This window comes from Phalangium opilio, unplaced genomic scaffold (genome assembly GCF_054372755.1).
Source record: "Phalangium opilio isolate 3A_F unplaced genomic scaffold, DU_Popi_V2 ptg000022l_1, whole genome shotgun sequence".
In the NCBI taxonomy this organism is placed as follows: Eukaryota; Metazoa; Arthropoda; class Arachnida; order Opiliones; family Phalangiidae; genus Phalangium; species Phalangium opilio.
The window spans coordinates 1,764,510-1,778,872 of record NW_028324154.1 but is presented as its reverse complement, the minus strand read 5'-3'; positions in this window follow the sequence as shown (position 1 = coordinate 1,778,872).

Genomic DNA, 14,363 nt, shown 5'->3' with positions numbered 1-14,363 from the left:
AGACAAACACAATTTTCCAAATTTCCGTGAACTGTCAATGCTGTCCGGAAATTGGGAACACGTTTGCTCCGATTTGTAAACTGCGAACGCGGTCACGTGGGGTCTGACAGACACACACACAGACAGACACGGCCGGTTTAATACCTCTCCGTGACATACGTCACTCGGAGAGGTAAAAACTGTTGGGGAAGAAGAAAGTCAACTGGGACCGTGAAGTCATAGCGAACGCTTTCACACTCCGTTATCTAAGTAAACGAGCGTATGTCTATTTGAGAGACCAAAAATATATTCCACTACCTGGTATATCAATTCTACAACGCTACGCTTCCCAAATAGATCTAAGAAAAGGGTTGATTGCTGATGTTTTTTCATTGATAAAGTCAATTGGTCAAACTCTCTCCAATACAGAGAAACTTTGTACTATCTCTTGACGAAGTTAACGTCAAATCGTTTTATGAGTAAGACGTCAAAAATGACCAGATAATTGGCTAACACAAATATCTGCAAGTCATAATGACTAGGGGTTTATTTGGAAAATGGAAACAACCCATATATTTAGAGTTTGACCAGAAAATGACAAAGGATATTTTATCAAGCGCCATTACGGAGATGCAAAAAGCTGGATTTACGGTTGTGGCTTGCGTCAATGATATGGGAGGAGGGAATATGGGACTTGGCGTGAACTTGGTATAAATATAAATAGAACCTGGTTTGACAACCCAGCCCTTCCGAATGAGAAAATATACTGTTTCGCTGACGCACCGCATGCATTGAAACTAGTCAGAAATTGGTTTTTTGACACTGGATTTGATTTCGAAGGAGTTACTGTTAAGAAAGATTTTGTTGTGACTGTATTTAAGCAAGACAGAGCTGAATTGAAGATGTGCAACAAGCTTTTCAAACTTCACCTTGAGTGTGTCAAAACACTGCGGCAAAACGTTCGCCTAGCTGCGGAACTGTTGTCAGGAACTGTAGCTACGGCTGTTAAGAGACTGCCTTCGTTACCAGATGAAGGTGAAGAAGAATCGCGAACAAAAACAGTTGAGTTCCTTGAAACCGTCAACAGTAGGTTCGATGTCATGAATAGTTACAGCCAAAATAATGGTACCAAAAGTGGGTATGGTCTGAATTTCAAAGAGCAGACAACAGCTTAAGAAAATATGAACCACCTGATACAAGCGATAAGATGTTTCAACAAAAAAGGTGTGCCGTTAAATAGTTTGCAGCTTTTTCAAAAAGGAATCATTATATCCAATAAATCACTTCAATCTCTCTGAAGTATAAGTATGGAATTAATTATATTTTGACACACCGTCTAAATCAGGACTGTTTGGAAAATTTCTTTTTCCAACTGCGAACACGTGGTGGGCTTGATGATCACCCGACACCATTAAACGCTCTAGCCCGAATTAAAATGATTATTCTGGGTAAAAAACTCGGAATCCCACAAAGAAATTCCAACACGCAATCACAGACCAATGATGAGTATTTGGTTACAAAAGTATTTGAACCAACAGATGTAGAAGAAATTGATGATGTTGATGAAATTGACTTTCTTTCCAGTGCTGGCTTAGATTCAACTGCAATCTGTGATAGTACAATTCTAACGTCATTCAATTCAACGCCAATCATTCGACCTAAAGTAAATAATATTACCAATTGCATTCAGAATGTAGCGCTTTCACCATCCAAAACAAGTACACCAAAAACGAGTACCTTTGAGCCTTCACTACAAACAACACCAAGAAGAAATAACGAAAATCAGAATCGGGAAACGAATAAGCCCCTCTATGATTTTAATGAACAAGAAGAAGGGCGTAAAGAATATTTAGCGGGTTGGGTTGCGAAGAAATACGTAGATAAATAACCAAACTTAAATTTAAAATCAGTTTGCTCTGTCCTAGAGCACGACTATGCAGTTAACTTCCTTCGTGGGTCACACAACTCTCGTATGGTGGAATAATTGTACCATCAAGTCAATTTTTGAAAGATGTTAAACAATTTGAAACCATTTTTCTCAACCATCATTTCAAAAACAATGATCTTAATCAAACAATGTCAAATGAGGTTGGAGTTGTTCGAAATGTTGTGGATAAGGTGTGTCAACGATTTACGACATACCCAAGAGATATAATTGTTACATTTGTGAAAATGCGTACTTTTATCCATATGAAGTTTTTAAACCAGCTAATTCTGGAACCAAACCAAAATATAAAAGCAGCTAAAAAAACCCTTATATTTGTTTGCTAAAAAATGAGCATATTGTGATTATTTAAAATGTACTTCATTTAAAAAAAATTATACATATATATATTGTTTCCAATGTACCCGATTTTAAAATTTGAAATGTACCTTTTTTAAATTTTCAAATGTACCTGATTTTTAAAATAAATCCACAAAACACTTTAAATAAGAAAAATAAAGGTTGTCTTCCTTAAAAATACTTTTAAATAAGCTAATAAATAAATTATAATTCAAAGAATATTAATACCAAAAACAGCGAAGTCAATATTCCCGCTTTTACGTTTAAAAAATTCTCCACGTATGACGTCACATCTATAGAACGCGGACCATAAGCAGACGAACTTTCGTCGAGAGACAGAAAATTGAAAATTCCCCCCCCCCTTGGGCGTTACCGACCTAAATTCAACTAAAGTTCCGAGAGAAGTGCGGACTTCTCTGTGAAGCCTTAATGCGCTCTCGAAACGCAAGTACATCTTTCTTAGTTAAAATACAGAGGCCTTAGTTGAAGAAAAACGTTGATAGAAGTCTTCATTAATTCCAAATTATGTGTAAAGATACCAACTGCTCTACGAAGAATTTAGTAAATTAAATGTTTTTAAATGTTTCAACAACGTTGGTTGTTAGGAGCAGTATGTGAGCCATGCTAGATGCAATTTCTCCCTTTCAATTTGTTTGAATAAATTGCAATTTGGAATCTGTTTCATGGCAAGAACTTGTTTTTAAGATTATTCAATAATAATGGGGGTTATCAGTCATAACTGGCGTAATTCGCCGATTATCTAGTTGAAACTGATTTTATAGTGTATATCAGACCTCGAGGACATCCGGAGAAAAAATTCTTAAAATTTCACAGTTCAGAATTTCCCATCACTTACAATGAACGCGTTCTGCCATGATTGAAAATCTAGTTGAAAGGGATTTCCACAACTTAGAGAGCTCGCGATGGAAGTATAGCCATGAAATTTTAAACTCTTATTGTATTGGGGTGGACGTATTTGAAAACAAGTTGGGAAAGCCAAAATATTACCTCTCCGAGTGGAGATGACTATCACTACCCCTTAAACAACCTAAATATATGCATCTATCGCTTTTTTTAATTCTTTGCAAGTGCTGGAATTCAATTTTAAAATAGTCAATTGTTCAGGCCTTTTCAATATCTCTCAATTGCTGTGGAAACTCTACTCTCTCGCTATACCTCAACCGTATTCTTAGTCTACCAGTATGATTTGTAACATTTGTCCATATCAAAGCTGAATCATATCTCGCCACACAAAAAGCAAATGTCCCCAAAACATGGAAGCCACAACCCAATCACACATAAGCTAGGCTCCCACTTAACCAAAATAATTATTAAACAGTTAAATACTCACAAAGATTGGCAAAATCAATCTCCTTCAGTAATACGTAGCGCTTAAATTAACGTTTAACTTCTGCCTTTGAAATTCTATCATCAAAGAGTGATTCAACTGTTTAAAAAAAGGTTTTTTCGCAAATAGGGCGCTATCATATCAACCGCAATTCCGTCATATTTAAAAAATATACATTGCCAACGCTTTTTTAGACACAATAGTGGAAGTTTTAGCCTCATTTAAAACATGTAAAACATTATCTCATCTACAAATAGCTTACACATGTCTTTTTTACCAATACCTAGCCGTTTGGATTTTTCTAAAGCAATCTTAGCAACAAAATATTTTTTGATACAAAATAAATGTTCTATATTCTTCATTTTTGAAAATATATTTTTAAGCGTATATAATGATTACTCTCTACACCTACACTAATCTTACACAAACAAGGAGTATAAATCCACTAGTGGAAGCGGTGTTTTTATTGAAAATATATATTTTTAAGCGTTTACCATGATTACGCTCTACAGCTACACTAATCTTACACAAACAAGGAGTACTATAAACCCACTACTGGAAGCGGTATTTTTATTCAAACGTAAAACAATTTCGCTTAAGTTTATCATCTCTAGGCATCGTTAAAAATGTCTCTATCACTCCTAGGTAACTGTATGCACAGGAGTTTACGACATTGTAACTCAAATTCATCTGATTATGTTTTAACAAGGTTAAATCTAACTGGGAGTCAGATGAAAGGAGTAGAAGCTTATCTGTCTTAGGAAATATGAAATTTTATCTTAACAGTTCGTTAAATCATAAGTTTATAACGAAAAAACGCGGAAGGGGAAAACGAGCAGACAACAGCGATTTTTGGGGGTAGAAGGTTAAGAGCGGCATCTGTCGTCCGTGCCAAAGTTGAACTTCCTCTCGAAACGCAATGAGAAAGTGGATAAAATAATGCCATCAGCTATTTAACTGCGTCGATATATTTAACGACTTGACCCATGACATGCGCTTAACACTGGCTTTTATGAATCCTATATAATGTTGGATGCTAGGAAACTTGGTAGACGTAACAGTCTGTACTAGTACCCAAGCATCCTTCAATAAACGACTGGCAACATTGTGGTACGCATGGTACAACTAAAAAATAAGATGTGTATTTCTCTTTCGACTCACTCCAAGCAGTTAAGCCCTCATTACAGAGGATATGAAACACTATCGTAATTCATAGTGTCTCGAATCTCTACGTTCCTGTCCATTATGAACAGTGCTGAGAGAATGATACAACAGAATGAGCCATTCAAATAGAATTGCCGAAAATATTATCCATATTTTCATTTCATATAATAAATTATTAGGAGGCAATGATTTAATTGACTTCGGTACTTGAGAGGTTCATCTTTAATATTTAAATAAATATAATTATTTTTAATTTTTTTATTCTTCAATAATTAACATTAATAATAGTTAAATCGTTTAAAATAAAGTTATTCTAATTATCTTTTGAAACTTTGCTAGCCTATTATTGAGCATTCCTTAAGATTTAAGGGGTCTAATTGTATGACGCTAAGGAATATATATGATGCAAGTTACTAAGACTAACCTTCTAATTTTTAGGTCTTTAGTCTCTTTACTCTTTGGTTAAATTTTACTAACCTTCTAATTTTGAGGTCTTTAGTCTCTTTACTCTTTGGTTAAATTTTACTAACCTTCTAATTTTGAGGTCTTTAGTCTCTTTACTCTTTGGTTAAATTTTACTAACCTTCTAATTTTGAGGTCTTTAGTCTCTTTACTCTTTGGATAAATTTTACTAATCTTCTAATTTTTAGGTCTTTAGTCTCTTTACTCTTTGGATAAATTTTACTAAGTTTTCTCCTTTACATTTCTTAAGATTTTGTGTAGGAAAGGTAGTTGCTCAAAATGGTCAGTTGTTAACCTATCACGACTAGTGGTTAAGATGTTCCCTCCTGAAGAGAACATTCTTTTGCTACTAGCTGAAGACGCTGGCGGCGCCAAGAATGTTTTTGCTACACTGGCTAGTAATGGGTATCTGGTTTCATTTTTTTGCCACCACCCAGGGATATTGGAAAGTCTGTCTATTACGCTGTCTTCAAGATATACATTTATTTCATCGTTTGAAATATATTTAGCTTCCTTTAACTCATCTCATAAGCTACAGCCTTTAACAGTATTCTCAGCGGATGTGCTAGGCTGTGGTTCCTCTTCAACTGAATTCTCGTTCCTTTTCATATGTTCTTTGAGCGTAAATTTCGACTTGTGATCTGAGCAAAACTGAGCTAACCGTCTTATCATGCGTGTCAAACAGAACGTTTTTAAATCTCGGGTCTACTAGCGTTACTATTTTAAACACCAGTGTATTCCTGTGACTTAAGTGATTTTTAATGATTCTTTCGCAAAGAAACGTTTTCTCTGCACAACTTGGTCCATTTACCGTTATGGTACACGGATAATAAAAGGGAATTATTGTTATCCGAGTTCTCGAGCTAAAATAAATTAATCTTTAAGCAGCCACGCGTTAATATAGGGCGCACATCTTCTTCTAGCGTGTCGCGGAAAAGAAACGCGACGCGTATAGTAGGTAAACGCGCAACGCGAAAAACGTGTGTGGCAGGAAAGCAGGCGACAAAAGAATAAAATAATCAGTTTAAATTTTTTTAATTTTAAAAACAAAGTTTTAAATATACAATATTTCAATATACACTAAAATTAATTTTGAATTGGTTAATAAACTTTTAAATAAATTTTGAATAAATAAATTTTGAATGAATAAATTTTAAATTAGTCAATAAATTAGACAATAAATAAGACAATAAATAAATTAATTTAGGCGTTGCTTACCATAGGGGACTGTTTTGAAATTGTCTAGTATACGGATTTTATCGACCGTGGCTCTATAAACCTTGTGAGTGTCTATAGAGACAAGCGTATGATTTGGAAGTCGAGAAATGTGCCTCGGAATTGGAACGGTTATGGGTTAAATGGGTTTCTCTAAATCGACGCTAAGTAATCCTTTTAAAGTTTCGTGATTGACTAGTTTCTCAATAGATACATTAAGGTGAAAAGCTTTGACCTTGGTTGTATTGAACCTTTCGCCAGAGTCAGGATCGGTTACCCAATAGCTGTAGTTTTTGCATCCGCCGCTGACAAAGGTATCAATGTAGGCGTTTTTACCGTAACCTTGAAATTCGTTGGTCATTTCACCCAGAAAGTTACCAGTTTATATTAGCGGTATTCCCAGGGGGGTCATGTACACAAGCGAGTCGGTATCGTGATAGAAACATTTATCCCCTACCATTTCCAGATATTCAAATAAACAAAGTCTAGCCATAGCCGTTGTATAGCAAGCTATGGAGACGTTGGTATGCTTCAAAACGACGTCGTCACGTCGGCCTCAGTCGTAGGAACCCACTTGACTAGTAGCGTTTCTTGATTGATGGTCAAAACGCTTTTTACTTCAACGTCTGGGTTAGTTAAGAGTTCGTAAAGTCTACGAGGGTCGAGGTTCTTTGATAATTTCCGTTTTGGTTGGTATGACTCTTTCCCTGAATTTACCCCAAAGACTATTCAAGGCGAGGTTTGCTACGCTACGCAACCATTCGTTTCTTTTAATCTTGGTCGGGTTTAATAGTACAAACTCCTTAATTTTAAAGTTTTGAATATAATTTTCACGTTCTTCGGGGGTAAAGCAATTGGAGAGATAACCACTAGCCGTCTGTTTATGAAGAAGGAACGAATCAACGTACTTTTGAAACAAGCCGGCTACGCCAGTTTCGAGATTATATTGTCTCACCTTGTATTTCTATGCCTCTATCTTTTTTAAGATAACAGAACCCCGATTTTCGGCAGCCCGAAGTTTATCAATCACCCAAGTGCCGACTAGTTTTCGCTCTTCGTCAGAATGGTGGCAGTCTCCTGGGAAACGTTTCAAGGCGCACTTCCTGCAAAGAGTGAAAGGGACCGTACATAAACTACGTCACGCGAAAAAAAGCATTCTCTGACCCCCCGTCCCCCCAGATCACGCTTCGTCACGATTTTCTCAGACCCCTCCCCTAAAAACCACGTCACATTTCTTTAACCTCCCCCCTCCGCACTATGATTTGTCTTAATTTACAAATTAGATTTGATTAATTTTTTGAGTGATGTGCCGCCCTCTCAGAAATATTTTGCTCGGCTGAAAATTCAAGTTCTCTTCCGTTTTGAGCTTTTGTACTCTGATTGACCTTTAGAATTTTAATGTCTGTGCTTTTTATAAGATTCAAAAAAGTTCGAAAAAGTTTAGTTAAAGGGGCACAATTTTTAGGTTTCGACACTGTCACCGAAAACAGACTAATCGAGCTTGAGATTTAGAAAATTTGCCAAAGAAACTAAACCATTTCAATCGGCAGGGGCATTTGATTCATCCTCACAAATAATAGGGGCGAATAAACAGAGACATAAGAGAGTTTACGCTGTTTATTTTAAATGCGCTATTTAAATTGGCTATAAAAAGGTGTAAAATAGTAGATAATTGCTTAAATTTTCTATTTAAGTGTTGATGGAATAACAATTTCGGTAAATTACTGTAACGGTGGACTTTGAAATGTTGTGTTTCTTCTTCTACAACATAAGAGAGCCAATCGGCCTCTTACTGACTTCGTAACAAAATCAATGCTAAATGTGACGTCACGCATCGAAGAACCCCTCCCTCCCCCTTGTCACGGACCGTCACAAATTTAGAAACCCCTCCCCCCATAAGAGTGTGACGTAGTTTATGGACGGTCCCTTATGAAAAATGTGAATATTGTCCTCACGGAAATAATTCTAAATTTCTAGCTTCTAAACGAGTCTCCTGTACCAGAAGTCCATTCAATTAGCCTAGGAAGTAAACAATTACAATAGCTGCTATAGCGCACGTCTCTGCTGGCAAAGAACCCCTTTTAACTCCATGGATGGGGGCTAGTTTCATTACCCCTTTTCCAAACACCGTTAAAAATCTCGAGCTCCTCTCTTGGAAGTCTTTCTTCACGAGAGCGGGCCGTGACTTCTTCAGCCCAAGAACGCTGTATCTCTAAAAGGACCGGAAAAGGGGGGGATCCCTATTTATAGCAAGTTTGGTTTGTAAAAAAATAGGGAAGGGAACGACACGGTCGTTAAACTGCTTTTTCTTCAATTGGTTTATGAATAATTGTAAAAAACTCAAATGCCTTGACTGAAGGCTCGGTTTTACAGTGGAAGGGGGCGTTTTCCGGTCCCTTTAGAGATCCAACGTTAATTTTCAGTCAATAGCTGTTTCTCTCCCAAAAGGGGAAATTTTGGCGTTCGAGTCGCACCTAAAACGGAGATCTGAGAAAAATTATCGCGATTTGGTGAATGTGTCGCCCTTCTTCAGTATTGCTACACAAGAGAGGGGAGACCAAAACCCCAATTTTATTTACTTCCTAGGCTAATTTAATGGACTTCTGCCTTTACTAATAACGAAACTGAATTTGAAACATATAATATAATAATATAAGGAAGTTCTTTTAAATTTTAAATTCACTTTACGGCCCGAATAAAATATTTTGACTTGTGAGTAAGGTTCGAGTACGCAACATCACATTTACTTGATACTAAAATTAAGAAATTGTGACGGCTCGAACTTGCCACGAAACCGAAAAGTCAAGGCTCACACCTGTAGGCCGCAAAAGTTAACATTTTTACATTAAAATGGCGTATTTTCACTTAAAAGGTGTGGATTTTTATTGTCTTGTTCAATTACACACTTTGGAAACTCATCTTTGCGATTGCAAAACAATTCGTGCCGCTACTACCCCGGGTATTCCTTGGTGTCTCTGATGTTTTTGAGAACAAATGCGAAACTGTCAAGAACATTGTATTGGCTATCTATTTTATGGGTTGTTTCATTTTGGTGGAAAACTTTAAAGCCAAGCTGTCGACAAAACTGACCGTGGACATTGATCGCAACATAAATAACTTAAACGATATCTTAAAATACCCCGACATGCCCATTATTTTTGATTCTACTGACTTCGAACTCTATTATTCCATTAAGGTAAAAAGTCGCTTTTTGTTAAGCGCATTCTTAATTTTTCGCTCCCCTGAACTAGAGAGAAAGTCTGACTGCGAAGATGGTGACTTTTATACTCATTAAATTTTATCAAGGAAATAGTTAGGTTCTAGAGGTAGAGAAAGTTCTCGTTTGTTGATGCAACGATTACTCAATTTTTGAATTCATTGTTGCACGGTAATTAATTAGCTAAACACCATGAAACTTGGTATTGCTTAACATTCCCGTTGTAGTCATACTTCTACACATTTCATTACCTTCCGCAGATAAGATACAAAACGTTTTTGATTGAACTTTGAAGGCTATTGAAATTGTCTAATAGTTCTGAACAAGCTGGTTACTCGGTTTAAAGTCGTACTAAAAATGCAGGATTTTTCTTTGTTATAGGGGAAATTGTTTGGGGGACATATCTCCGTAGCCATATGTTGTGCACCCCATATTCATTGATATTTTCCACTCAGTTGGGCCCAATAAACACGCTCCTTCATTATTGATGGACTTTTCAAAAATCCATCGAGGGATGGTCCGTGAAATACGTCACACTCCAAAGGGAGGAGGGAGTTTCAAAATTTCTGATAGGTCCGAGACAAAGGGGTGGAGTTCTACAATGCGTGATGTCACTTTTAACATTAATTTTATTAAGAAGTCATTAAGAAAACACAATATTTCAAAGTCCACCTTGGAACCAATGTCTACAATTATTTATCAAAATTTATGTTCCTTCATGATTGAGTGGACTATGCTTTAATTCCAGCTGTTATTCGCCAATAATGTTAGCGAGGATGAATCGGATCCCCCTTTCGATTGAAATGGTTCCGTTTCTTTCCCAATTTTTGAAATCTGAATCCCACGCTCGATTAGACTAAGTTGTTCGTGTGACAATGTCGACCCCTTTACACTGTTAGAAAAAAACCGACATAATTCATAGTCAATATAAAGCAAGTAATTAAGACGTGTCCCCATAGATTTACAAATCATGGAAAATATTAATTAAGGACGAGTAATTATATCGTTGCTATGATTATGGCTTAACATCCGAGGGGCTAGTCACTAAGTGTGGTCGTTCAACACGGCGGTACATTGGAAAGTGATTACGCGTAATCTATGAAACCCTGCCCTGGACAGTGTTAAAATAATCCGTAGCCGGTGAACAAGGAGCACCTAAAAAGTAGCAAGGGGTGGTGACGTTTCAAATGTAGGATGACTTATGACCTAAAAACTCAAAAGTATGGAGGCGGAAATTTATTGATAATGGCAACAGTTTATAAGTAGTATTTCGATATCCGACTTTAAACGCATAAATTCGCGCATCACTCTAATTTTCCATCAACTTTAAACTAGGTAGAAATAGTCAACCTAGTCTAAAGTTGATTTTATGATTGATATGAATGACTACAATTCAAACTCTCCTTTTATCAGGGCACTAATGAAAGGTTCTTTGAAGAATACGAGCGACGATTAGAAAAATTGCGCGAAAACAGGAGACTACCTACACTTACCGTTTTCAACAAAGGAAAGGCAGTCTTTTTGGGCATGATTTCTAACTTGGAAATTATTTGTCATCGGTCGTACACTTTGGGAAAGAACTTACATTTCGGAAAAAACACTTTCTTACCGTCCTTTGCATATTTTTTTATGTCAACTAACGCAACCACTTTCATGAAAAACGTCATAAACATAAGGTAATGTATTCTGTTAGTTTAAAGGAGACAATAAGAACCTTTTATTTCGTTTGGCTCTCTAAAACCTTAACTTCACTTTAAACTTAAACGAAAACAAAAATAATTTTTGTTTCTATTGAACCTATAAAGAAATAGAACATTTACTGTCACTTTGCATAAGGTAGTCACGTTCTAGATAACATAAACTCGAGAAGAAACAAGACTGTGGTTCGCCAGGTGCCCCAAATAGATATAAAAATATTGTTATCGAACGAAGCGTAAGTTTTTATTCTGGTTTTATAATACACTAGGCCCCCCTACCTGTTACCCAAGCCGTCGCTCGCGTGCAATAAAAAGAACTTCCATCAAAAGGATATAAAAATGGGTAGATTTTACTGATAACTAATATTTTTGTAGCACCCTAGGAGCGAACGCACTCGGCGTTGCCCGTCAGCACGTCGGGACATTTTTATTACTTTTCACGCGGACACTATTCTATAAAGAAGGGATTTTAACTTTTTGGCCGTCATTTAAAAAGATGGCAAAAATCGAACCCGAAAGACCAATCAGCACATTTATAGGTTAAATGAAACCAGTGTTCTAAATATTTTTGAAATCGGTCGAAACGCGCGGACTTTGTTGCATAGAGATGATTTTTTACATTTCTGGGCCCTAGTTTTTTAAGATGGCGGCGGATTCTTTCTAAATCTTTCTTAGTACGCGCCTACTACTTATGAGTAACGTTCCTGCAAATTTTCAGCCTTCAAGGGAAAGCGGTTTGGGCTGGGCGTTGATTATCAGTCAGTCAGTCAGGACTTTGATTTATATAGATATAGATTTTACATAAAAACAAGACGACCCAAATGCTGAGCTCGTAATAGTAGCCACATCGTACCGTACTAAACAGGCATACAGAATGTCAGAGTATAGCCCCTCTATGAGCTACCTTTAACTGTTTTAAAGTGATTATTTCAATTTCATTATACTTACAATTATAATACTATAACACGAACGGAAAACTTGAGTGAGTACCCTCACGATGAGCATCCTTTGACATTGGTAAAATTATATACCGATTAAAAGAAGTACTGATGATCAGACTGAACAGCTCCTCGACGCCCTAACAAAAAATGACCCTTAATCCTTACTTCAATAAATTTACTTAGGTTATAATTGTAATATCCGGGCCAAAATATAGTACTTTCTTTAAAACTGTTCTCGATTTGTAGAGTAATACACGCAACTTCTAATAATAAACACCACCTTAAGATAATCCTTAATACATCATCGATATATACTTGCTTTTATTTTTTAAACAAGTTGGGATAACCAAAATATTACCTCTCCGAGTCAAGACGACTACTTACAAAGTTATTTACCCAGATATGGAAATGTTTCTTAAGTTAAAATTTATGAAATATTAAAGCAGTATACAAAGCATAGCAAATATACTGTAAATCAGACGACATTTTACATCCAATAATGATATACTTGTACACATTAAAATCATCCGATGGAGGAAAAACGGGAAATGAAGAGATAAAACTTTGGAGGGATATTAACCAATTTTCTACTCCTCAACTGTATGCCCTCTATGTTCAAAGCCATATTTACAACAGGGTTGCATTGTAAACACTATCCTTTCGTTTCATCTCAACGATTTTCTTAGTTTGTCAACATGACTGTTAACGTTACATAACACCAAAGCTTATTTGTGGCTACACACACTGAAAGTAAATGCGTACCATAAAAAGCATGAAAACACGAAGCTATTATCCGATTACGATCAGACCTTTCACTGGTCTGAGCTGCGTTCAGCAGAGCTCACCAAAAAAGACAGCGGATTTTGGAAATGTTTACCGGTGAGGTCTGTCGTCATAGCTTTTCTCCGGTCATCGGCGTTTTATAAATGACGCTAGCGCAATAAAGCGTGCAAGGTACCAAGGCTTAACAAAAATTGTATGATAACATATTTATAGAGATAGATAACCACTTTATAATTAAAATTAGAAACTAACATATCTTTAAAAATTCTCGCGTGATCAACTGCTTTCACGCCAATTAAATAGCTATAGTCCCATAGTGCTATTTGTATTAATTCCTCCATGGCTTTTTCGCCAAGCTGAGAACTATGCGTTTTACGTCACGTTATCCAAAGAGCCGACTATTTTCTTTAAAGACCGCGCTAGCTCAGCGCTGAGCACCGTGACGTCAAAATTCAAAAACAAAATCCCGTTATGTAGGACACTGCTAACAGCGCTGGGCTCTGCTGAAGGCGGGACAGATTTCCACCATGATTATATAATCCAAGCCTAATTATTTAAAAGTGTATTTAACTTTCGGCTCACTCTGAACCGTTAATGTCTCTGCATTACAGAAACGAAAACCAAACCCAAGCGTTTCCTATTTGGTTCACTAGGCCTAGTGACAAATAAAAGTTCATTTGATCAACATAGTAGCGTTGTGCTTGTATTCACTTTAGAAAGGATTATGCTATAAACAGATGTAGTATAGCTTAAGTAATATATGAACATCCATTTTAAATAATAATATTAAAAAAAAGTCTTTGGAATATCAAAATGAAATAGAGCTTTAAAGCTACAAAAGTACTAAATACATCATAATTACGAAAAATGTTTCCACATATTCACTTTATATTAAGGATAAAGGGAATATTGTGGTTCTGTAGGATTCCTTTACACATCAAACCAAAACGAACTTCTAACGCAGCGCACTACTGTAACAACGGACGGACACACACAGACAAAAGCATAGACTGCTTTTTAACTCTTTCCGTATTAATTTTGAATTGAGAAACAAGATTATCTTAAATATTAAAATAAATATAATTAATATTTAATATTTTCTTCGTTAGTTATTCGCCTTATTGAACGTTACATCGTTTTAAAAAAGAACAATTAAACATTCTTGAGAGACTTGACTAATATTGGCGTTTGAAATGAAGCATACGCCGGTTGCTTCGCCTTAATCAAATAGGTAGTATATAAGTGTGTCGAACTACAATTGGAAGCAAGAACG